Here is a 25,657-nt window from a genome sequence, read left to right as displayed (position 1 = left end):
TAATCAGCCTTTAAGTACATTACAATCTGTAGAGTAATCCAGATATGGCTAGAGTGCAAGCACTGTGGAGCATTGCAGGGGCTCCAGGCTGGGGAACCTGCTTCTAGTCACCTATTAATGAGTCCTGTGACTTCCTTCAGCTCCTTGATTTCTCGTGACCCACTTTCAACATGTGCAAATTCAGTTTGTTTCTCTCAGTATCTTTCCAATCCTTATAACAGTAGAGCATCCTCATTTTCTAAGTATTTCAACTTAATTTGTGATACATGCTTCAGTCATGGTGCGACATGGACCAGAGCCACATATAGGTGTGCTGTAGCTTTTCTCTGAGCCTAAGAAATATATACGGGGAGACAAGCCAGTGTCCTTGTTCCTCATCCTCTTCAATTCTACCAAATGCTCCCAGAACAACAGTTATACTGGAGCTGACCTGGGCTGATTTTGTCCCACGCCATTCCTTTGCCTTCCCTTCCTTCCTTTATTCATTCATTCATTTCAATATCTTAATTTCTGTAGCAATAAAGGAAACTTCTCTTCCGAGGATATCTGTTAGGCAAGTAGTGAACTGACCAAGTGACTAAATAAAACTGTGAAACCTGACTTTGCTTGAGCGCCTCTCCATTTCCTTAAATCTATTTGGCATTTAGCTATTCGGTTCATCTGACTGTTGACAACTGACTTATTAATAGCTATCTTTTGTTATAGGAATCCTCTTCATTCATCAAATGTCCTGTGAGTGTAATTGGAAAGAAGGGCGACTTGCAAATGGATTTAGAGAATTGTGGGTACACTTTGCAAGATGATAACAAACAGAAGAATGCAAATTGAAAAAAGAAGGGGGTGATTTAGATAGTTCAGTTTCTTTGACTCAAAGATGAGGCTTTACCAAGGAAAGTAGAAGGATGGAGTTGTGTTTCCTGTCTGAGAACTGGCTGAGTGGCATAGTCAGTGTACCATCTGAGACGATGTTTCATAACAGAAGGACGGCAAAGCATGCAAGACCCAACTCGCGCAGACCGTGTGTGATCCCCCCGGACTCGAATCCAGGTCTATCCAAGCCTTAGGTGTAACTTGGCTCCCGGCAAGTTTGATTCCTGTAGTGTGACTCAGTGTGCTATGCCATTTGCTAATTATATTATCTTTGGAGAGTAGGAAGTGAACGAATAGCCAAATGCTAAATAAAGCTGTACTCCTGCATTCAGTTCTGTGTGTAGTGTGCTGAGGAAGTGACCAAACAGCAGCGGGTTGATACGCGAATGTTCTTGTACTCTAGGTTTTGATGCTGCTGTTGTTATTGTGGTTGTCCTTATTTCTGTTTTGCCATCAATGGTGGCAGCTACCAGCAGTCATTGGATACGCCTTGGCCAGCTCTCTAGGGCTGCTGCTTCGCCCAGTGACTGTATCTTTCCTGTTAGCATGCTGATCATACTTGGAAATTATGAGTCAGTGAAATGTAGCCATGAGCAGTGAGGGTGGGTAGATTACGAGGACAAGTGCAGCCAAGACTTCCTGTACCAGCTCAGGGTCATTATCTTTGGGAGAGGTTAAGGACTCGCTGTGGCAACAGGAACACCAAAACTCACCTGGCATTTGCTGTGTACAAAATGGATTTAGCGAGAGTACAGGGGAGCAAATTAAAATTAAATCTTATTTTGCAGACTTTAGGGTGGAGCCTTGAGAGCCATGTTATAATATCACTGTTATTGACACCTTCAATTTGTTATTAGTTGGTGACACTCATTAACTATTCCCATTTGTCTGCTCTCATTCAACTCCTAGCAACTGCAGCCACAGCCCTATTTAGAATAATAGAGTAAGATTGGTAACATTACTGATTTAACAGGAAATTAGACGACTTACATTCACAGAGCTTAGGTAATTGATACCAACAGCACTTTTCTTGTAATTTATGCACTATGATTGATTTCATTCCCTAGCTGGTCCTAAAAGAATCTCTGAAGCATATTCATATTCAGCCATCAGATTACTGTGTAAAGGAATTAAATGAGTATTACCCTGCTTGCTATCTATTCCAGAGCTGGCAAAAAGTTTCTAAGTGGTTTGGAGCTCAGAAGTCAGTCTAAAATTATAATGCTAATATGAAAGAGTTCAGCCTCAGAGCATTTCTTTGTAAGTGACAGCTGTGAATTTATATGAAGAAACCTTCTTACTGACAACAAGGACACAATTACAGATGGGTCAATTACTTACTCTTTTAAGAGTATTTTTATAAACTCTATGTAAATATGTATTCCCTGAAATACCCTAAAAAAACATTCACTCACCTATAATAGTGTTGTTATAAATGAACCATTTCCAGATGTTCATTCTTATTTGCATCTGGTATTTGCATCATAATATATGACCTTGCTTCCTGCTTCTCCACACCCCTCCCCAGTGTAATTAACAATCCTGAGTACAGGCTGTTTGATAAATAAAGAAAAAACACTAAATCCATGTGTTCTACACCAGAAATCTCATGAAACAATGGCAAAGAAGAGACAATAAACCTACAGTGTTCAAGTAAATCATTATCATCATAGTTGGACTATTTCTTAAGCAGAGCAGGCACGGGCGAGGGTCTATCTGCCTATTCCTATGGCTTCATTTACCATATCTCCTCATATGACTTGTATTCAATCACATGGAACATTCCCCAGTCTCTCAGGCTTGCCACCCTCTTTCAGGCACCCGGGCTGCTGTACTGTCTCTTTCTCCTCCCTGGCATGTGCTTCTTCTGCTCTTCACCTGGTAATGACTGCTTGTCCTTCAAAACTCAACGAAAGAGTCACTGCCTCCAAATCCCTCCATGATTCCACAGTCTCACTCAAGTCTTCCTCCTCTGTGTTCCCTTAGCAGCCCATGATTGAGCCCATCCTAACCTTTGTCACACACTATTATTAATGTGATTTATGTGTTTATCACCCCATCAGACTGTAAGTTCCTTGAGGGCAGAGATCACTAGCTAATTAACTGTGAATTGCAGCATCTATAACAATACTTGACACAGAATGGTGGTTGATAAGCATTTCCCAAATGATTTGTGAATGTAGAATGTGGCTCTCTGAAAAGCCAAGCTGATGTGATGCTACCATTTTCAAGTTAAATGTAAAATTCAGTCCTACACATTTTTGTTCCCCAAACAGGGACACACAAGCACAGGTGCTGATGAGCACTGGGTGCTCATTAGTGACCATTTCTACAGGGTCAAAGGGGTTACGATTCTCTAAGAAACTTTCCCTCAGTGTGCTCAGTGCATCTCAGGTAAAAGCAGAGTCACAGTCAGAGATCTTGGATTCCCATGATTGCAGGGGCCATGGGAATACCCTGGGCTTATGATTTTGTGTTGTAAAGACCAGGAAACAGGTGGCATGGAGGGCTAGAGATGTCTAAAGTATGGAACGGGTGCCCTCAACCTCAGGGGAGGCGTGGCTTCCTCAACAGCATTCACCCATTCTCCTGTAAAACCCTTACTGCTTGCTAAGGCTACAAAGGTAAAAACTACATTTCTTAGCCCCTTACAGCTATGCTCCCACCAACAGGAAAAACTCCTGTGAGACTTTAATTTAGAGGTGAGAAACACAGCTTTGTGGTGGACATGGCCTGGTTCTGAAGTCGGCAGCTTTGGGCTGTGACTTCCTGACCCGATGAGGGTCTCCTAGTTCAGCTGCGTCTGCGCCAGTGGAAATAGGCTTCCTTCCACGGGGCAGAGGCAGTTGGTTCCAGGGTCTGGGAGTTGTGCCTGGGAGGTATCAGCCTAGAGCAATGTTCTTCTAACAGTAGGCATACCTTGGAGATATTGGAGGTCTCCTTCCAGATAACCACAATAAAATGAATATTGGAATAGCACAATAAAGTGAGTCAAAGGCACTTTTTGGTTTCCCCACCCATATGAAAGGCAGGTTTATGCTATATTGCAGTCTGTTAAGTTAGTTTAAAGAAAATTTTAATTAAAAAATACTTTATTGCCAAAAAACACTACCATGATCTAGGCTTTCAGCAAGTCATGATCTTTTTGCTGATGGAGGGTCTTGCCTTCACCTTGCGGCTGCTGACTCATGAGGGCAGTGGTTGCTGAAAGGTGGGGTGGCTGTGGCAATTTCTTAAAGGAAGGTAACAATGAAATTTGCCACATCGATCTACTCTTCCTTTTACAAACAATTTCTCTGTAGCAAGTGATGCTGTTTGATAGCATTTTACCCACGGGAGAACTTTCAGAATAGAAATCAATCCTCTCAATCCTTGCTGCTATTTTTTTTTTTTTATCAACTAAGTGTATATAGTATTCTAAATCCTTTGTTGTCATTTCTACAGTCTTCGCAGCATCTTTACCAGGAGTAGTTTCCACCTCAAAACCACTTTCTTTGCTCAGCCCTGAGAAGCAACTTCTCATCTGTTCAAGGTTTCTCATGAAATTGCAGCCATTCAGTCCCATCTTCAGATTTCACTTCCAATTCTAGTTCTTTTGCTATTTTCATCACATTGGCAGTTACTTCCTCTACCAAACAAAGTCTTGAACTCTTCAGAGTCATCCAAGAAGGTTGAAATCAACATCCTCCAAACTCCTGTTGATGTTAACATTTTGAACTCTTCCCATGGATCACAAATGTTCCTAATAGCTTCTAGAATGGTGAGTCCCTTCCAGAAGGTTTTTAATTTATTCTGCTCAGATGCATCAGAGGAATCACCATCCATGGAAACCATAGCCTTATGAAATGCATTTCTTAAACAACAAGACTTGAAAGTCGCAAACTTCTTGATGGGCTGTAGAAAGGATGTGTCAGCAGGCTTGAAAACAACATTAATCTCATGGTACCTCTCCATCAGAGCTCTTGGGTGACCAGGTGTATTGTCAACGAGTAGTCATATTTTGAAAGAAACCTTTTTTTTCTGAGCAGTGGTTCTCAATAGTGGGCTTAAAATACTCAGATGTGCTGTCATCCAGGATTTGCTGTTCCATTTACAGAACAGAGATAGAGTAGATTCAGCATAGTTCTTAAGAGTCCTAGGATTTTTGAAATGGTAAATGAACATTGGTTTCAACTTCAAGTCACCAGCTGCATCAACCTCTAACAAGAGAATCAGGCTGTCCTTTGATGCTCTGAAGCCAGGCATTGACTTCGCCTCTCTAGCTATGAAAGCTCAGTGGCATCTTCTTCCAGTAGAAGGCTGTTTCGTATACATTGAAAATCTGTTGTTTAGTGTAGTCACCTTCATGAATGATCTCAGATCTTCTGGGTAACTTGCTGCTGCTTGTATATCAGCTCTTGCTGCTTCACCTTGCATTTTTATGTTATGGAGATGGCTTCTTTCCATCAGCCCACAAAACAGCATCTGTTAGCTTCAAACTTTTCTTCTGCTTCTGTCTTACCTGTCTCAACCTTTATAGATTTGAGGAGTGTTAGGACCTTGCTCTGGAGTAGGCTGTAGCTTAAGGGAATGTTGTAGCTGATTTGATCTTCTATCCAGACCATACTTTCTCTGTGTCAGCAATAAGGCTGTTTCTCTTATCATTCTTGTGTTCACTGGAGTAACACTTTTAATTTCCTTCAAGAACTTCTCCTTTGTATTCACAATAGCTAAGTGTTTGGTGCCAGAGGCCCAACTTTTGGCCTGTCTTGGCTTTTGACATGCCTTTCTCACTAAGCTGAATCATTTCTAGCTTTTGATTTAAAGTGAGAGACGTGTGACTCTTCCTTTCACTTGAACACTCAGAGGCCAGTGTAGGGTTCTTAGTTGGCCTAACTTCAATATTGTTGTGTCTCAGGGAATATGGAGGCCTGGGTCAATAGCTGGTCCACGGAGAGATCAGAGCCACACAACTTTTACTAAGTTTGCCATCATATAGGAGCATGGTTTGTGACACTGCAAACATTTATAATAGTAACACCAAAAACCACTGATCACAGATCACCACAACAAATATAATAATAATGAAAAAGTTTAAAGTATTGTGTGAATTACCAAAATGTGACACAGGGATACAAAGTGAGCAATGCAGTTGGGAAAACAGCACCAACAAACCTGCTCCATGCAGGGTTGTCACAGACCTTCAGTTTGTGAAAAATGAAATATCTGCAAAGTTTAAGAACCAAAGTGTAATAAAATTAGGTATGCCTATATAGGAAGTGGAACATACTTAGTTTATTTAGTTAAGAAAGAAAGAAAGAAAGAAAGAAAGAAAGAAAGAAAGAAAGAAAGAAAGGAAGGAAGGAAGGAAGGAAGGTAGGAAGGAAGGAGATAGAATAAATGGGACAATCATATTTTCTCTAGTAAAAGTTCATTTGTTTTAGGCAACTCGTATTTTAGTTTTACATGTGTGCTATACATACATTTATGTATGTGTATTCTGAGTCACAATGTAAAAGGTATTTCTAGCTATGAGTTTCAGTCACAGAAGTTCAAGAACATCTGGCCTAGAGCCTTACCTCTAGCATTTTCAATAATCTTCTTAATCCTTTCCTGTTTAAGCTATCCAGGAGTCCTTTTTTTATCTGTAGAACATCTGTTATACTGCCCATCAGGCAGCATAAAGGTATATAGATTTTCTTTTTTTAAGTTGTTAGTTGCAGAGAGAGGTACATGGCATTTTATTTCAACCAACATCTTTCTCCTATATTTTTTTCAGGTACTCCCCTATATGTTCTTTACTAAGGACAAGATAAAAGTATAAGGTTTGAGTGTATGTTGGGGGTTCTCAACTTTTTTCTGATTCTACAGCACGTTCTGGGCACCGCAGGGGGGAATTTCTGCTTGAGGATCCTCACAAACTCCTTGGGCTCCCTGCGCACAACCCAGAAGGGGCTATGCACAGAAATAGCTCGGCTCCAGGCATCCGAAGAGAAATAGTCTGGGGTAAAAGTAAAGGTAATAGGTGCTGGGTGAAGTTGTCTTGCAAAATATTGTTAAGATGATAAAGAAGCAGAATAAAGATATGACAGCGATCTGTGAAAAACTAAAATCCTGGGAAGATAAAGATAGGGACATGTTTGAGCACTCTCTTAATTACTGTTCTGGGCAAAAAGTTAGCTGATAGCCCAGGATAAAAATATTAGGTACCCCAACAATTCTTTTTTCCTACTTAACATTATGCTTCCTTTTTTGGCAGCCTGCTGCTCAGAGTCCTTCCTGACTGGGAAGCCTTGTTGTCTCTGCAGAGGAGAACTAGATCGCTGGTGGACAGAGGCAAAATAGAGAGATTTCCTCTGTCTTCTCACACTGTTTGTATTTAATACTGTATACAAATATTACCTATTCAAAATTAAGCAGCCCCGATAGCTATACCCAGCTGATGACCTCGTCTTTTACTTCAGGGATAAAACTAAACAGTCAAAAGACTTCCCTCAGATTCCCGTAGTCAGCTAGTGCCTAAAATGGTGCCTGAAATGTAGCAGCCAACTCCCGGCATGTGTGCTAAATGAGAGCCAGGCGTGCTGCAGCCCACAGGCTTGCGTCCTCAGCCTGACTTGCGAGTCTTCCTATCCAGTTGCCACAAGTTGCCTTGACTTTGCTGCCTTGGGACACCCTCCCCCCACTCCAGACATCTGCAACCTGATCATTCTTCAATATGGCGCCGTTCTTTCCTATCCAACTCCTCAGTCATGTCTTCTCCTCTTAACACCTAGATATTAGATAGGACCTACAGTGACCTCAATGAAGTGAGTGAGAGTTGGAACTTTGTTTCGTTCCCGGTTGCAGCTCCCTCAACACTTCCACAGTGCCCTATGCAGAGCAGACGCTTGGTAAATGCCTTTTGACTGGCTGAGGACATCTTTATACATTCATGTAAAATTCAGGGCCTGGGAATTCTGTGGGAGAAGAGGGGCCTCCCCTCCCCCAGCCACCCTCCTGGAAATCCAAACTCCTTAAATGAAATTTAAGAGAGCCTCAGGCTCACTCTCCTTATTTCTGCCAAGTGTTAATTATGTGTGGAATCTAAGGGGACTTCCATGTATGGATTACAAGGGATATTATGAGGAGACCTTAAGAAAGTCAGCTGTGCAGCAGGAAGACATTCTTTTCTAAACTTTCAAAGACTTACAGTTCTCTAATTTGCTTTTGGGAGAGAGACTTTTTTCCCTCATACATTTCCTTTGTGCTTGTTGAAAAAGGAGAGATTATTCCCAAGAAAAACGCTTTGTCTGAATAGCTTTTTTGCATGATCAGGATTCAAAAACATAATGGAAAATTCTCAACCATTTTCTCTGAACTATGACGGCTATGATATTATGGGTCCAGACATTGTTGTCGAGATCTTCGTTCAGCCAACACGAACCAGTGTGTGTGTAAGAGTATTTCATTCTACAACATTTCTAAAAATATTGATTATTTTAAAAAACAACCTTAACATATGGAGTGACCATGGCATAACAGGAAACACCAGATAGATTATAGCCTGTCCTAGGTAGTCACTTAGAGGGATTACTTTCTTTGACTTAAACATTTATTCCAACTTTGTTGTCTGTCATTGCTCAGAATGAGGCTGGGTTGCCCTTGAAGCCACTTTTCCAGCTATTTAAGGAAAATCACTCACTCTTTCAGAGTCACATCTCTCTTTTTTTTTTTTTTTTTAACTCTTAGTCTAAACTATATTAGCTTGATCATGTACCTCATTCACTAGATTTGGCACCAGGCATTTTTGGGCTGTTTCCCAAATACCAAGTCAAACAATGAACATTTGCTAATGTTAAAACTACTTTTGAAAACCAAGTGAGACAGGCCCTGAAGGTGATTTCAAAAGAGGAGTCACAAAAGAGTTTTGAGTAATGGAATGAGTGTATTGTCACCCAGGATAGCTTTTCAAATTGGGACAATACTCATTTGGATATGGCAGAATTCCTACGTTTCTCATGGTCCATCTCTTCATCTTGTATTCTTATCTGATATTTGAAAACTCACTTTGAGCTGAGGAAATAATCTTGTGGATGAAGACTCTGAAATTTTAAAATTTCTTAAAATTTTGGGGAGAAATTACATCCTGCTGAATTGAAAGAAAGATGAGTACAGGGGGAAAACATCATTAAAAAATTCCAGATGGGAAAAAAAATGCCAGATGGTAGCAAGTATTAGAGCCATATAAACCTAGATTCAAATCCCCACTTTACCAGTACTTATTTGCCACTTTGGGCTTGTTTTTTAACCTTTTAAGATACTGTTTTCATGTCTATACAGTGGTGGTTTATTAAATGGCACTTCTGTAAACATTTAGTAGAGAGCCTGGCAAGTATCAGAATCTCAAGCACTTGAAAATTGCCACTTTCTTTCTTTTTCTTGGAGAATCTAGCAGAAAGAACATAGTTTAGTAGAAAAAAGATTCTCTAGGATTTAACAGCCCCAAGTTCTAGTCCTAGATTATCAGCTAGGTGACCTTGACCAAGTTACTCAAACTTTCTGGGAACTAGTTTTCAAAGTACATTTGTAAAATTATGATATATTTGCTGTGGCATTTAATTTTATGTGTCAGCTTGGCTGAGTCACAATGGCCTGATATCTGGTCAAACATTATTCTGGATATTTCTGTGAGGATGAGATTAACATTTTAGTTAGTGCACTCTTGAGTAAGGCAGAATGCCTTCCATAAGTGTAGGTGGGCCTCATCTTATCAGTTGAAGCCCAGAATAGAAAAAAAGATTGACCTCCTCTAAACGAGAAGGAATTCTGCTAACAGAGGGCCCTTGGACTGGAACAGCAACATTAGATTTTCCATGAATCTCAAGTCTGACCTCAAGCCCACCTTGTAGATTTTAAGTCTCCATAATTATGTGAGCCAATTCCTTGAAATAAATTTTTCTTGTTCTCTCTGTCTCTCTCTCCCTTTATTTATACATATGTATGGTTCTATTTCTCTAGAGAACTCTGACTAATCCACCTGCTCAAAGGTTTCTTTTATTGCCACAGAAAGGAATAAAGGAAGTCATGTGTGGAGCACAGCGTGTCACACGTCTGAATCATGACAGCAGCTTAGGAAGCATCAGTTTTCTTTTCCCTTCCCTTTGCTTCTTGAGCCACAGTTTTCTCGTTTGGAAAATGAAGATGTTAGACTCACTAGATAATTTCTAAAGCTGCTTCAGCTAGGAACCTTTATGTATCTATATGAAGCTAATTGCTTGGGCTATAACATTCAAAAACAGTCACATCTAAGTTGGGTTTCTGCCAAGGAAGAAAGGCATGTGGGGTGTACAAAGACTATATATGTAGAAAGAAACCCTTTCAGGGGTGTGCAAAGAGTTAGGGGGACTAAAGGGGAACTCCTGGTAGCCCTATAAATAATTCCTTTAAGCATAGTTGCTTTCTCGGTGGGGAAGCAAAGTACAATCTCTTACTCTATGCAGAAGTAACTGGGGAAAGTACCTATTTTACCTGTTAGTGCATTTATGTGTGTCTCTGTGCACAGATTCAAGTGACTAACTGCAGAGAGAAGAGCCATTTGATGGATTAAAAAAATCTATGGCATCTAGTCAAACAACAACACTAACCATCGACCTCTGAAAATTTAAGGTCCGATATGAACCTTTTGTTAGAAGGAGAAAAGAAGTACCCTAGGTGGTGTTGTAACTATATTCTTAGCAATTCATCAGAAAAGTTCCTTAGTATATGTTAGGACCTAAGTGTTATCTCCTTTCATAACCAGTGAAGTGGCTAGTTGCTTAAGCATACTGGCTGGAGTACTTTGGGTCTTTGAGTTTTCAGATGAGATAGTTGGAAAAATCCTTTGTGGGCTCTGTGGTGCTATATAAGGGTAAGCGATTATTATTCTTACAATACACGCTTGAGTGATATCCATGGTTTGAGATTCAGGTGAAAGAAGTCTGGCTATGAGGGCCCCCTCACCAATATTTGAGTTCCATATTTTCTTTCCGGTACATACAGGGAGATCTTGTCAGGTAAGCTGATGAGCAAAAGTAGCAACTGCTCACACAGCTTGAACTGAGAGGCTCAGACAAGGTTCTTGCTCACCAGTCCAAGTGCCCACAGCCTGTCACCTGGGCTCTGGGCCACCAGCCTCTGTGCTACTCTACTCCATGATGGAGCTAGAGTCATGTCAGGCACATTCACTGTCATGAGAGTTCATTGCTTAAAAGGAGTCAGTGCTACTCCATTGCATGTGGATGACATGCAAATAGCATAGCATACAGGCCTTTGAGACATATGGCTTCCACCTATTTCTCTAGTTCTCTCTCTGCTGAGATTATCACCCACTCTTCTGTGGCACAGTTCTAGGCTCTAGCCTGTAAACTTCCATTCCCAAATTCCATATTTATTCAGCAGATATTTAACTCATGCACACTAATGAGTTCAGTGCTGGGGATATATCAGTAAATAAAACGGAGCCTACATTACAGAGGGAGGCAGATGATAAACATTACGGAGCATGTTAGAACGTGGTGAGATCTATGGGAAAGACAGGGCAAAACAAGAGGACTTAGTTGGGCAGAGACTGGGGGTGAGGGTTGTGTCTTGTGTAGGGTGATCAAAGTAGGCCTCTCTGAAAAGGTGAGAGAATGTTTCAGTTATGTCACATTGTTATAATGATAACTAGTTGATGGGAGAGTGAGCCATGTGAACATCTTGGAGATGCAGAGGCAGTGGCTATCTTGACATAGGAAGTGGTTATTGTGTCTGAGAAACAACAGAGATGCTACTATGCTGGGATGCAATGAGAAAGCAAAAGAGTAGAAGGAAATTGGGAGGGGGTACGTCCTGGGACCATACAGTAAGGTCTTGAATATCACTGTCAGGACTTTGGCTTTGACTCTGAGTGAAATGGAAAGCCATTGGAGGGTTTTGTGGAGGAGAGTGACATGACCTGACATATTTTCAAAGGACCCCTTTGGCTGATGGCTGTGAACAGACTTGAGGTGCAGAAGTGGGAAGGCCAGCTGGGAAGCCATGGGGGGCAAGCAGGTAAGAGAGGCTTATGGCTTAGACCGGAGTTAACAGCAGTGGAAGTAGAAAGAGGTAGTCAAATACGGGATCTATTTTAAAAGCAGATTTGGATGTGCAGTGCTTCAGTATTCAGGAGACAGAAGATGAGTAGGGTGGAGGAATCAGCAAGGAGACTGAGATGGTACAGTCAGTAGGTGGGGGTGGGGGAAGTAGAGGTAGCATTTTAGATGCAAAGGAAGAAAGTATTTCTAGAAGCCATCAGTATCAATTATGTTAGATACTGCTAAGTTCACTAAGATGGTGAACATGTGAGATGAAAAGTCACAGGTGAGTTTAGCAAGATGGAGATCATTGATGACCCGAAGAAGAGCAGTTCGGGTGGAATGCTTTGGGGCAGACACAGTAGTGATGAGTGGGAGAAACATGGGAGAGGAGGAATTGAAGACTGAGTCAAGACAACCCTTCTGAGAACTAGTTAGCAATAAAGGGAGCAGAGAAATAAGGAATAGCTAGAGGGATAAGTGAGGTCCAGAGAGCATTCCAGGATCACATGGGAGTAGTCATGCCTTCATGCCCCTCTTCTAGACTCTACCTACTGAACTTCCACTTTTTCTTTTTAATTTTTTTAATGCTTATTTATTTTTGAGAAAGAGAGCATAGCGGGGGAGGGGTAGAGAGAAAGTGAGACAGAGAATCCGAAGTAGGCTCTGCTCAATTAGTGCAAAGCCTGACTGATGTGGGGCTTGAACTCACAAACTGAGTGATCATGGCCTGAGCGGAAGTCAGACACTCAACCAACTGAGCCACCTAGGTGCCCTGAACTTCCACTTTGTCTTGAGAAGCCAAATTAGCTATGTCTTACACTGAGCCTTCTCTATTGTCTCTGTTCATTCATCAAAAAGGACTTACTGCATACTTGCTATGAAATAGACCCTGGTCAGTGAGCTCAGCGATGAAAATGAGCAGGATAAGCTTTGATAAGATCTCTGCCTTCCTGGGGGTTCTATTCTAATGGGGAGACAGAGAATACAGAATCAAGCAATTAGAAAAATAGAAGCAATCATTATAGATTATGATAAATGTTTTATGGGCCATAAACTGGGTAATGTGAGAGAAGGTGAGGGGTGGCGGTCAGAGGAAACCTCTCCAGGGAGGTGACCACTGAATTGAAACCTGGTGAATACTGCTCTGACTGAATGATTGTGTCACCCCATGCTCACATTTGTGTGTGGAAGCCCTCATCCCCACTGTGATGGTATTTGGTGGTGGCGCCGTTGGGAGGCAATTAGGTCAAAAGTGTAGAACCCTCATGAATAGGATTCATGCCTTTATAAGACAGGACTTGGGAGAGGAGACCTCTCTCTCCACCATGCGAAGACACAGCCGGGAGGTGTGTGTCTGTAAACCAGGAGGAGGTCCTGGCCAGACACTGTGTCTGCTGGCACCTTCGTCTTGGACTTCCCAGCCTCCAGAACTGGGAGAAATAAATTTCTGTTGGGTGAGCCACCCAGTCAACTATGGCAGCCAGAACATGGCAAGACAGATACCGAGGAGCCGGCACCCGGAAGGCCCAGAAGAGTCTTCCAGGCACAGAGTATCAGCTCCAAGAGCAAAAGCGTTCAGGTAGGAAGGGGCAGGGTGGTGGAAGAAGAAAAGGAAGGCTAGTGTGGCCGGAGTGGCCTGAGCTGGGGGCCAGTGGTGTGGGTGCAATACGGGGCCAGATCCCATAAGGCCTGGGAGACCTGTGGAGCGGGCTGAGTGTGCAGGGAGGAAGGTGGCTTAGTGCTCAGTGGTGGCCGCGTAGCTTGAGGAGAAGTGCACTGGTGGAGATACTTTAGGAGGTAAACAAGCTGGTAGATTGGATGTGGTGAATGAGAGAAAAGAATAAATCAAGGATTGCTCCTGTGGAGCGATCGGCCAGCTGCCTGTGGCACTGCTTTCTGGAAGAGAAAGATCTCTATGAGGAGGGTGGGAGATGATGGGGGGCTGGGAGGAGAGACCTGGTTGGAAAACAGGCATCAAGGAAACCTGGAGAGAACGTGTTTCAGGAAGTTGGGAACAGTCAACCAGCTCAAGTTCTGCCAAGAGATGGTGAGGAATGGAGACTGGGAATCATTAGTCTTTGCAAGGCCTCCCTCTGTGGCCCCCAAGCTTTGTCTAACCTCCCTTCCCTTCTGCCTTTCTCTTTCATTATTTGACAAATTTTAGAGGTTCAGGGCCTTCTTTTGTAGTCACCTTTGTATCCCTGGGCTCAACCCAGGGTGCCTTAGGAACCCTGATTCATGACAAATTCCTGACTAGAAAAAAACCCTGGGAAGGAGACACCCAAGGTGCTATCAGCAGAGAGATCAGCCACCAGAGTGAGTGGGGAGGGCCCAGCCCTGCTCCCTTAAGAGCCCGCCCCAGAGCCACACGCACCAGGTTCTGCTCAGTGCCTTATAGGCTGAAAAGTGTTCCATTCTGTCTTCTTGGAACTAGAAAGGGTGTTCCTGATAAGGCAGGGTGGGAACCGGGCTCACTGACACACAATTAGCCAGCTTTTGTCTTTGGATCTGACTGGAAGTGACTCATAGGCTGGAAAAAACCTTTTGGAAACAAATGAGGTGGGGGGGGAAGTAGGTTAAGTCACTATAGTTTTCTCAGATAAAACATGGATCTGCTGTCGCATAAATGTTGAATGCTGTGCATTTCTTCAGCCTCCAACAAAACCCAGGGGGAATTATAAAGCCTGACAACTCCCTCATTTTCTCCAAGATTTTTATTAAATGCAATTTAGAGGGGATAAAGTTTCTTCTCTTTTCTCTTTCTATTCACTCGAATAAACCCTAATTACCTCTGGGGCAGAATAAATGGGCTTCCAGAAGACTGTGGCGATTCCTAATGTTTCCCCTTTAGGTTAACCGGTTGAAGGCTCCTGTTCCAACATCTATCGGGGCATTTCCTGTCCACTCACACTTTGCTCAATTCAATTTGAAATATTTATAGAGCGCCTTGTTGTGAGGCACTGACATACACAGCTCTGGCCTCTGACGGTTTATGGTAGGGGTGGGGACGTAGTCTTGAACTCAACTGAGATACTGTACAAATCAGACTAAGAAATGCCAAGGATGGTGTGTATTAATTAGAACTTTTTTTGGTCGCAAGTAACAAAAATGCAAACTAAGTTAAACAATTAGGAGCATGTGTTGTAGGAAATACCAGGTTGTACCAGGAACCCAGGCACGCAGGATGTATCAGGAACATAGGAACCAGATTGCCAGTATCTCGACCCTTCTGGCCTCTCAGCTTTGCTCTCCCAGCTCATGTACCTCTGTGTCTATCTCCATCTGTCTATCTTTACTTCTACCTCAATCTCTGTTTTCAGGTTGACGTCCCCTCCACATGATGGGAAACATGATTGTATAGAAGATTCCCAACTTTATAATATCTTGCAGTTTTAGCCCTGGGGAGAAATAGACTTTTTCACTTCCAGTTTCAAAATTCCTCAAGAAGGCTTCTGATTGGACTCAAATGTGTCAGCTCTTCACTTCTGGACCTACCCCCACGTGGGGAGCCAGGGAAGAGAAGGACTTGGAAAGTGGCTGTGAATGGTCCAGCTTAGGTCAGAGGCACATTACCCACTCCCATCCCCAGCCCGGCAGTAAAATGGCTCTTCTCAGTAACCCTGTCCTGATGGCCTCAGAGCAGCAGGCTCCACCAAGCCAGGAAGGCAGTGGGAAATCATGGGTTCGGCACTTCAGCGGACTGTGCTTTCAGAAACAACCACAGGGACCCTGGTTCGATGAATGTAACTCTATTAATGAAGGCAAAGGACTGAAATCTTTGAAAAAAAGGAGTCCCTTATGAAATCTGGCTTTCATTTGATCTTCTTTTTTAAATATTTTTTTTTTCCGAGAGCGAGCGAGCGAGCGAGCGAGCGAGCGAATAGGAAGCAGGCTCCAGGCTCTGAGCTGTGGGCACAGAGCCCAATGTGGGCTGGGACTGGTGAACCAGGAGATCATGACCTAAGTTGAAGGCCGCGAAACCGACGGAGCCACCCAGGTGCCCCTCATTTGATCTTCATGACAGTCATTGAGGGCATTCCTGCTACCCACTTTTTACCGACGAGGGGTACAGAGAGGCTAAGCACTCTGTCCACACTGACACAGCTAGTACGCGGCAGGGCAGGGTTCAGAAAGATGCGATTCCACAGTCCCTGTGTGGTTCAACCACTCGGGTGCTCCACAAACACAGGCCGGTCGGGAGAGAGGGCAGGAACCCCAAGGAGGAACAGTCTGTCCCAGCCAGAGCCAGGGTGGGCAGAAATTCTGAGCCTGGCCTTTCCTTACCGGGAGGGTTTCAACAGGTCTAGAAGAGGGAGGGGCAGAGCTCTGCCAGAGGGCAGGGCCTGGGCACCAAGTCTCAAAGGTGAGACCAGCAGAGCCGGGTGGGAGGACTGGGGGAGGTGCGGAGCGGAGCAGGGTCCAGGCCCAGGGGGGAATGCCACGCCCCAGTTTGGAGTGCTTCCTTCCAGATCCCGGCCTCTAAATGCAATTCCATTTAAGGGCAACCCAGCCCGGTTCACACCTAGTCTTGGAGATGACAGATTGCCCTGTGGTCAATTTGCGGGGTAAGAATGGGAGCCTCCAACTCTGCACCTGCACTGCCAGCGCCATAAAGGAAGCCAATCATTTTCCATAACATGTCACCACTGCTGAGGTGCAATTTACAAGGGGGTCTTCTGCAGACGGAAATACACCACGGAAAGCGACCCCTAGATGTACAAATCCACTGCAGCAGGGGAGGAAGGCCCGGGTGCAGAGTGGAGGAGGGACCTGGGAGCCGCCCCCCCCTCCTTTTTGCCCTCGGCTCCCCGCTTTGTAACCCGCTCTGCCACGTGGTAAAGGCTTCCGGGGGTGGGAGGGCGGCCCCAATTATTTCTGCTTGAGGTGTGCTGGTCCAAACGTAAACAGCGGAGGAGAGGGAGCCGGCGCCCNCGCGAGCCCATTTTCGCTTGGCCGGTCCCCGCGCTGCCGGATGGATTGCGCCCCACCCCCGCTCCTCTGCTCAGTCATTCAGACTTGGAAAGTCAATAACACGCTGACATCATCAGGGGTTTGTGTATTATTACACGGCTACTTTCCAGAGTACCTGGCATTATCTAAGAGAGGAGCACTCTGGCTGCCCAAGAAAGGGCCCGGACGCGGGGCAGGCTGGCCTCTGGAGGGGTGGATGCCCGGAGCCAGGCCTCTCTTCAGTGGGGAGCATCTTCAGGGCACCGATTAGAAACAGATTATGAGCTTTTGCTGCGCTAAATGCAGATGCACTTTAGATATCGATACAAGCTTCATTTTGGCTTGGGGTGCACTTATAAATCATTCTTAAGTGACCTCTATTTCTACCAAAGACATCTACTTGGTCTTTAAGGAGCGTTTTTAGTGATCCTCACAAAGGAAGAAAGGAAAAGGCATTTTGTATGACAGGAAGCCAAGGGCTGATTCTTTTGAGACTCTTGGGGCTTTTTTGTGTGCAATTCTCTATTATGTAATCGCCATCACGGGTGATTAGGTCTTCTCTTTCCCTCCAGGGCTGGACTGGGTGGTTTGGTTGCTGAGTTTTTCTTAAGCCTCATGCAGAGCAAACACACACATAGAAAACATGTCCCAGATTTATGGTGCAAAACTGTTCTCCAAGCAAATTGCCTTAGAAGAGTGTCTCAATTTGAAGGAGGGAAATAGATGAATTTGTTGTTAATTAAGACTCCTTATCTTACTATTCTGGCATTTCCTTTTCCTAGAGCGAGTTTTTAAAAATAATTTTATGCATTTTAGATGTTCTCTTCCCTCCTCCCCCCATCATGATACTTGTAGTAGCTTAAATAACTACAGATTGTATAGATTATTGATACTTTTATTCTGTTAATACATACCCATACCAGTTAAAAGTACGACAACTCAATAACTCACACAACATAGTACCTTTTCTGTTTGGCCCCAAACACTAGTTCTTTCTTTACCCACACAGGGCAGATCTCCTTTAAATTTTCTTAGTGTCTTAAATTGCAGAAAATGTCAGCCAGCCCCAAACTGGCTACCTGCAGAGTTACAGGGGGAGAGCAGTTCTTCATTGACCTGATCTCATGCTCTGTACATCAGGCAGAAAGTGATCAAGAGTAGATACAGAAGTCTTTAGCTTCCCTGGGAGGAAGCAAAGGAGCCCTGTTTCTTAACAATGTAACAATTTTTCTGCCTGTGCTTGGTCATTTCAGAAGAATCTGTAGTAGATTGTGACCACTTCCCTCCAGATGGTCTGAAAAAAACTCCCCCACCAGGTTGCACTTCTAAAATCACCTCCCCAGGCCTGTGCTATATTCCTCCCCCACCCCACCCCCAACCTTGCCCCGGGAAATTCCCCTTTTCTGAGGTGCTGGCAGCTGGTGAGGTCCTGTGTGCAGCCCTCCAAGACGGTTCAGTAGGTGTTTGTCTGCGGAGCTTGAAGCTGCTAAAGGAAGGATGGAGTGGGGTGTGAGGGTGAGCTCACCACCAACTCATGCACTACTTACTTCGGGGTTTTCCCTCAACTCCAAACAGAGGAGCCTGCGGACCCGTGAGGTTGTCTTTTTGGTTATCTGTGTTCTCACCTGCTGGCCTTCTGGCTTCTCCCTGAACCCCTCCTAGACGGGACTACCTTGTTAGGGGGTCCTTGCTATGCCAGAATGTCAGCCACTTCGTTCCAGATGTTGAGCTTTGATACCTGGCAACCAACTCCCTTTCCTGGAGCTTTGGCTTAAGCAGCGGGGACAAACAAAGATCAATGGGGTCGCTTGGGCACAAGCTGCAGGATAGGAAGTTGATTACCAGGTACCACAGCTCCAGAACTAGGTGGCTGACACCTTTGTCTTGTACAGAAGCCTATATGGTCAGGAGGAAGAAGAGGAGAGTGTTCAGTAGAAAGAACCACGTTGAGGAGACGGAGAAGCAGGAGTCTTGGCTGGGGATGAGATCAGTATGTTCGAAGAGGCAGACGTGCATGCACCGCCAGGGAGCATGTCCTCTGCCTACCCAGGTCAGGGCTTGCCTGGGTTGGTCCTCCTGTGTGTTGGAGGGAGGACGAACTCCTTGTGACAGATGGCAAGGGGCCCCTCTTCCCAGAGCTGGCCCTGTAGGGAACGAAGGAGCAATCCTACAGAAGTTACATGATAGTCCCCCATTCCTCTGGGGGAAAAGGGGTCACCTTCAGGGACTTTACTGCTAAATATTTGTCAGCTGCTTAGAAATGGGTGCATTTTGGGGCACCTGGGTCGGTTAAATGTCCTCTCTTGGTTTCGGCTCAGGTCGTGATCTCATGGTTTCCGGAGTTCAAGCCCTGAGTTGGGCTTTGCGCTAGTATCAGTAAGCCTGCTTGAGATTCTCTCTCTCCCTCTCTCTCTGCCCCTCCCCCATTGACGCTGTCTCTGTCTCTCTCAAAATAAATAAACTTAAAAAAAAAAAAAGAAGTGGGTGCATTTTAATTTCCAGGCTTGTGTCTTTTCAGGTAGTCAGTATGAAGATTGGTGTTCAGATATGAAGTCCTAATTTTGGTTTAGAAAAGGCATCATTTTCAAGGCACTAGGGTGGTTCAGTTGGTTAAGCTTCAGACCCTTGGTTTAGGCTCAGATCATGATCTCGCAGTTTGTGAGTTCAAGCCCCACATCCAGCTGCACGCTGACAGCTCAGAATCCCCTGCTTGGGATTCTCTCTCTCTCTCTCTCTCTCCTCTCTCTCCCAAAATAAATAAACAAAAAAATTTTTTAATTAAAGAAATAAAATAGAAAAACAGATATGAAAATAGAAGCCTAACTTTTTTTTAATTAGGTTTAGAAAATTATATTTGCAAAATGTCTCTGCCAAACTGCTCCGGCTGTTTTTAAATGTTATTCTCAGTTGCTATGTGCATCCCATTGTGGAATATAACAAACAGTTCTTGGATCCAGGACACACTTTGAGTAGCACTGGAGCAGAGGTTGCACACTGGATGTCCAGCCACTGAATTCAGCTCACATTTGTGTTTCGGTTGGCCTAAATAGGTTCTGTTTGTTTGCTTTTTATTTGGATTGGAAATCCAGAGATTTCACATAAAACCCAGTTTCTCCTGAAAAGTGGGAAGCTTCTAGCAACACAAGCATGTCAAAAATCGGGTGAGCTGAGTAGCAGCTGCCTCTTTAGTCTTGCACATCTGGGGCAGGATCACTCATTTAAGCGACCTGCGTTGCTCTAAAAGGCATTTGGAGCTCTGTACCCCCTTTCCAGGTGTCCCGTATTTTCCTAGCCTTCTCACAGGAAAAGACCACCATGGAAGGTCATAGGACCCCGACCAGGGGAGTGGGGTGTTAGCATGTGGTTGCTGTGAATGCTTCGGTACCCCAAACATTCTAGATTATAATAGATAATATGCTTCAGATCAGTATAGGTTGAAGTCTTGAGATGCATGCGATGCTATTTTGATGAATATAAAAGTTTATTTAATAACTTCCAAGTGTTACTAATAAGTGTTACTACTAGTTTCTTGTTACTTTTTCTTGGTGAATAGATATAGAAAGTGAAACTACTACTACCTTTTATTTTTTATGTTTAGGAAGCGATGCTCCCTCATGAAAAGGTCAGAGCCTGCTGTTCTCTACTGGTTCTCATCTGCAAACTCTTGTATACGTACCCCCAAAAGGATGCCAGACTATGATGTGTCCTCAGCTCTTTGTGAAAAAGGCAGCTACAGTTTTGCATTATAACTTGAAGTTGTTGGCAAAGGATAATACCCAGTGTACTGCAAAAATTGACATTTTAGAATAAAGCCATTACATCACTTTTTAAAATGTATCCAGTGGGATCCAAATACCACAGCAATCAGATACCCATCATCATTCACTTAAAAAATACATGAACAAGCTCTTTTTTAATGCTGGAGGGTTTTACGTGGGTTTTTTTCTCTTTGAATTTATATGACCAGCCTTACGGAGGCAACAAAATAAATACAAATTTTAATTAAAAAATTCTGTGTGATTATATGGCTTTAAGCGTTAATTTTTATTGACCGTATATCATAATGAGGTGAATGTGCCTTTTTTCCAATTAGCTCCTGTATCTGTGGATGACTACAGCTACCTATTGCTAGAATGATCATTTATTTTGTTTCTTGTTTTCTGTTCCTATACTTGGGTGCACATAAGAAATGTTATCACACAAACAGGTAGATAGAAATGGAAGTAGTTTTAAAATAGCAACATCCTTTCTAGATCCATTTGCCATTCTTTCATTCTTCATCTCCTGAATCCTTTGCCAAAGATCTCATGGCTTGCCTCAAATCAGCTGTGTTTACATCCTACTTCCATCTTGTGGGGAGCAAAGAAGTCAGCCATTGTAGACAGAATTGAAATTCGTATGTTGAAACCTTATCCCCATGTGAATGAGGAGGTGGGGCCTCTGGGAAGTGATTAGGTCATGAAAGAGGAGCCCTCAAGAATGGGATTAGTGCCCTTAGAAAAGCAACTGCAGGGGCGCCTGGGTGGCTCAGTCGTTTAAGGCTAAGCGTCAGACTTCGGCTCAGGTCAGATCTCATGGTTCTGTTTGTGGGTTTGAGCCCTGTGNCTGCAGACGGCTCTCTTCCCCCTTCTGCCATGTGAAGCCTTGGTGAGAAGATGGCCATCTATGAACCAGACATCGAATCTGCCAGGGTGTTGGGCTTGGACTTCCAGCCCCTAGAACTGTAATAAATACATTTCTGTTATTTATAAGCTGTCCAGTCTATGGTATTCTGTGAGAGCAGTGCAGTGTCAAGTAAGACACCTGACTAGCAAAGGTATTTATTTCAAGTCATTAACATTATTTGCTTCCTCTATACCTATCCTGAGACTTAATTCTTCCTTCGCTCTGCAGATGTTCATGCAGTGAACCACAGTTAAGACTGGCAAAAGGTGTAAGGTGTGTATTTCTTTTCCTTTTTTTTTTCTGGGTAGTTGAGATCTTACTTACTTGTATATTTCTTATCATTTCTATTCTATTTATTTTATTCTTGTCTATATTCTTTCTGTTCTATTTATTTGATTACTTGTCTACATTGTCTAAAATTTATTTTAAAATTTTTAATGTTTTTATTTATTTATGTTTTGAGAGAGAGAGAGAGAGGCATGCAAAGTGTGAATGAGGGAGGGAAGAAAGAGAGAGAGACACACAGAATGCGAAGTAGGCTCCAAGCCCTGAGCTGTCAGCACACAGCCCGATGAGGGGCTCAAACACACGAACGATAAGATCATGACCTGAGCTGAAGTCAGATGCTTAACCAGCTGAGCCACCCAGGTGCCTCAATATTGTCTAAATGTTAAAATAGGGATATAATTGACATATAACATCATACTAGTTTCATGTATACAACATAATGATTTGATATTTGTATATGTTGTATAATGATCACCATGATAAGTCTAGTTAACATCTAACACCACACATGGTAACAATATTTTTTTCTTATGATAAGATCTTTTAAGATTTACTTGTAGCAACTTTCAAGTATAAAATACAGTGTTATTAACTATAATCATCATGCTGTACATTACATCCCAGGATTGATTTATTTTATAACTAGAACTTTGTACCTTTTGACTCCCTTCGCCCATTTTGCCCACCTACCCTATGCCCCATCCCTGCCGCTGACAGCTACCAATCTGTTCTCTCTTTATATGAGCTCAGTTTTGTTTTGTGTTTGTAGATTCCACATATAAGTGAGATCATATGGTATTTATCTTCTTCTGTCTGACTTCTTTCACTTAGCATAATGCCCTCAAGGTCCATCCATGTTGTCTCCAGTCACAAGATTCTCCTTCTTTAAAATTTTTTTTTATAGTTTATTTATTTTTCAGACAGAGCATGAGTGGAAGAGGGGCAGAAAGAAAGGGAGACACAGAATCTGAAACAGGCTCCAGGCTCTGAGCTGTCAGCCCAGAAACACACAAACTGTGAGATCTGACCTGAGCCAAAGTTGGATGCTTAACCTACTGAGCCACCCAGGTGCCCCACAAGATTTCCTTCTTTCTGTGGCTGAATAGTATTTGGTATGCTTTTCTTTAGTTAAGCAGGAGACAGGAAATTAATAGATCACCTTGACAGCAAGTTCTTTTCCAAATAGATAATACTCATAGAAGTTGAGGAAGTTGGTTCTCTTAAAATTATCCTTTTTTGTGTACTCTTGGAAAGTCTTCATGTACCCACAAAAGTGTATGTGTACCTCAGCGTGAAGACGGCTGCCCTAGAAAAAGTTAGGCCTGGGTTCTTTCAGTTAAAAGGGAAATACCAAGAGGTAAGTGCTGCTAGTGATTGCACTAACGACATGTTCATAATGTTTGCAGTGTAGGCCCAGTTATATCTATGGCCTGTTCTGTGGGAGCTCCCTGTCAGGGTTCCATGAAAGAAATTATGAAGGGGATCTTTGCTGAGAGCATTGTGAAGGCTGCTGGTGGTTCATAGACTGGCACTAACAACGTGGGCTTTTCACACAGTTATAACTTAGTCCAGCATGACATTGATTTCGTTCTTCCTTTTTCACTGGGATTCTAGAGAGAATGTGCTCTCCTCCATTCTACCTTCATGACCAACCTCTTAGACTGATTTAAAGAACAATTGCTATTCCTTCCTAGGTGTGTTGAGCTGTCCTTCAACCCCCCTCAACCCCTTCCCCATGCTCCTTTGCACAAATTGTCTTTCCAGTTTGCTGTTATTTTGAAGAAGGTAGCTCAAAGTAAGCCAAGAATGTTTAGAGGAGAGAGCTGATAATATTCAGAGTCCTCCTCATTCTCTACTTCCTTTTTCTTTTCCTTCCTAGTTTTGAGGCTTTAAGAGAATTTCATCTATGAATTAAAATTGCCTCTGAAGGGTAAGTCAGTCTTCACTGCTCCTGGCCATTTAATCTAATCTCACCAGTGAGAATTTTGAGGGCCTCAAAAAGTCAGGTTCACTCTTGAAGTACCATAGGGATTTGGGTCCATTATAGAGTACCCCTGAGAAATACAGTCTAGGACACTTGAAACACTTGAAATATTTTTAAACCAAATTTAATTTCTACACGTATATTGGAACAGTTCTGATCTGGAATCATATAGGATTTTTTTTCTAGGTGTATTTCATTCTGCACCAGAAGGCTTAAATTGCCTCAAAATTGGAGGAAAGGAAAGAGGAAGGTGAAAAAAATTTTTAAATAAAATGTTTGTTGAAATTTCTGAGCTCCCAGAATTTTGCACACATCTCACTAAATCCCCCCAACATCCATGTGAGGTAAGTATCATTACTCCATTTTGTAGCTGAACAGTCTCAGAAAGCGTGGAAACTGTGGCATCTTTGCTCCATGTTTGCCTGATTGCGATATTTATTACTCAAGCATATGAGGAATTTCCCAACATATAAGAAAGAGCAGAAGTTGGGCATAGGTCTACTGTAAAAAACTAGTGAATATGTAATTCCCTGGGAATCAATTTTTCTAGGGCAATGTCAAGGTATCTGAAATAGGGGTCCATCTAGGTAGCTAAAAGAGACTTCTTTCGATTTCTAGTGACACTTCAGCAAGGATTGAAGACTAAATGAAATCTCTTAAACTATTTTGTGTAATATTTTCTAAACCGTATAAGCTTAAATACCTTCCAAAGTAGTTAATAAGACATCTCATTTTTGAAACATGATTGATATCAGTTACATGAACAAAAGGATGAAAAGAATAAATCTGGACTACTTGGATCAGAATAGTGGTAAAGAAGAGAAAAACTCTCAAAAAATATCAAATACTTTGTTTACACTGGCCCTAGTGTCCTTCAGAGTAGCAGAGCTATATAGAGGGTGACATTATTCAACAGAATGGTAAACCCTGGAGAGAGAATGAGTTTGAGCAGAAAGAGGAGCCTGGTTTTGGACAAGTTGAGCTTGAGGAGTTTCTGGCACAGAAATCACCACTGCAAAGGCAAATGGTGATTCCCATTGGGCCTGTGGTTCTGAGACAGGAGGTGAGCTGGATTATACTAGTCATTCACATATCGATGGTGATTGAATCCACCGGAGAGGAGGAGATCGCAGGGAGAGTATGCACAAAGGAAGAGAGAAGAGAGCCAGAAAACAAATCTGGGGATCATAGTAAACTACTACTCAGAAAGCCCGCAAATGAGACTGAGAAGTAGCCAGAGAAGAGTGCAAGCCAGGTTCCCTCCCTCTCCCCTCAAGGAAGTTAAGGGCGTAGGAGATTCAACAGTATCAAAAGCAGCTGAAAGATCTTGGAAATAAAGACCATTGAATTTGACCTGAGGAGATAACTAGCCATCTTAGCAAGAGGGGCTCCTGAGAAGTAGCGACAGGTGTGCAACTACAGTGGCTGAGAAGGGAGTAGATGGTGAGGTTGAAGAGGCAGTGATCAGACACATTTTTTTTTTAAGAGAGAGAGAATGAGAGAGAGGGGGAGAGAATGCATGCTCATGAGCCAGGGAGGGGGAGAGAGAGAGAGAGAGAGAGAGAGAGAGAGAGAGAGAGTGGGAGAATCTGAAACAGGCTCTACACTCAGCACAGAGCCTGGCAGAGGGCTCCATGAGAGGACCCTGGGATCATGACCTGAGCCAAATCAGGAGTCTGATGGTCAACTGACTTAGCCACCCAGGTACCCCAGACAGGACTTTTTTATTTTTATTTTTATTTATTTTTTTATTTATTTATTTTTTTAAATGTTTTATTTATTTCTAGGAGAGAGAGAGAGAGAGAGACAGCGTGAGCAGGGGAGGGTCAGAGAGAGAGGG

The 25,657-nt window shown here is 43.1% G+C and overlaps 1 long non-coding RNA gene across 2 annotated transcripts in view; it reads left to right on the top strand.

The window, feature by feature from the left end:
* LOC144221841 (uncharacterized) overlaps nt 1–25,657 on the top strand; it is a 100,241-nt gene that overhangs the window by 58,762 nt on the left and 15,822 nt on the right. Inside the window, exon 3 of one of the 2 annotated variants that reach the window (XR_013332198.1) lies at nt 20,479–20,833. The exons of the other annotated variant lie outside the window; for it this stretch is intronic. This is a non-coding gene — a long non-coding RNA (uncharacterized LOC144221841). Of the gene's footprint in view, nt 1–20,478; nt 20,834–25,657 lie in introns of those variants that run through there. 2 annotated transcript variants of the gene reach the window in all.

Source organism: Crocuta crocuta, unplaced genomic scaffold, assembly GCF_008692635.1.
Source record: "Crocuta crocuta isolate KB4526 unplaced genomic scaffold, BGI_CrCroc_1.0 scaffold151, whole genome shotgun sequence".
Classification (NCBI taxonomy): domain Eukaryota; kingdom Metazoa; phylum Chordata; class Mammalia; order Carnivora; family Hyaenidae; genus Crocuta; species Crocuta crocuta.
This window is presented reverse-complemented; position numbering and strand designations above follow the sequence as displayed.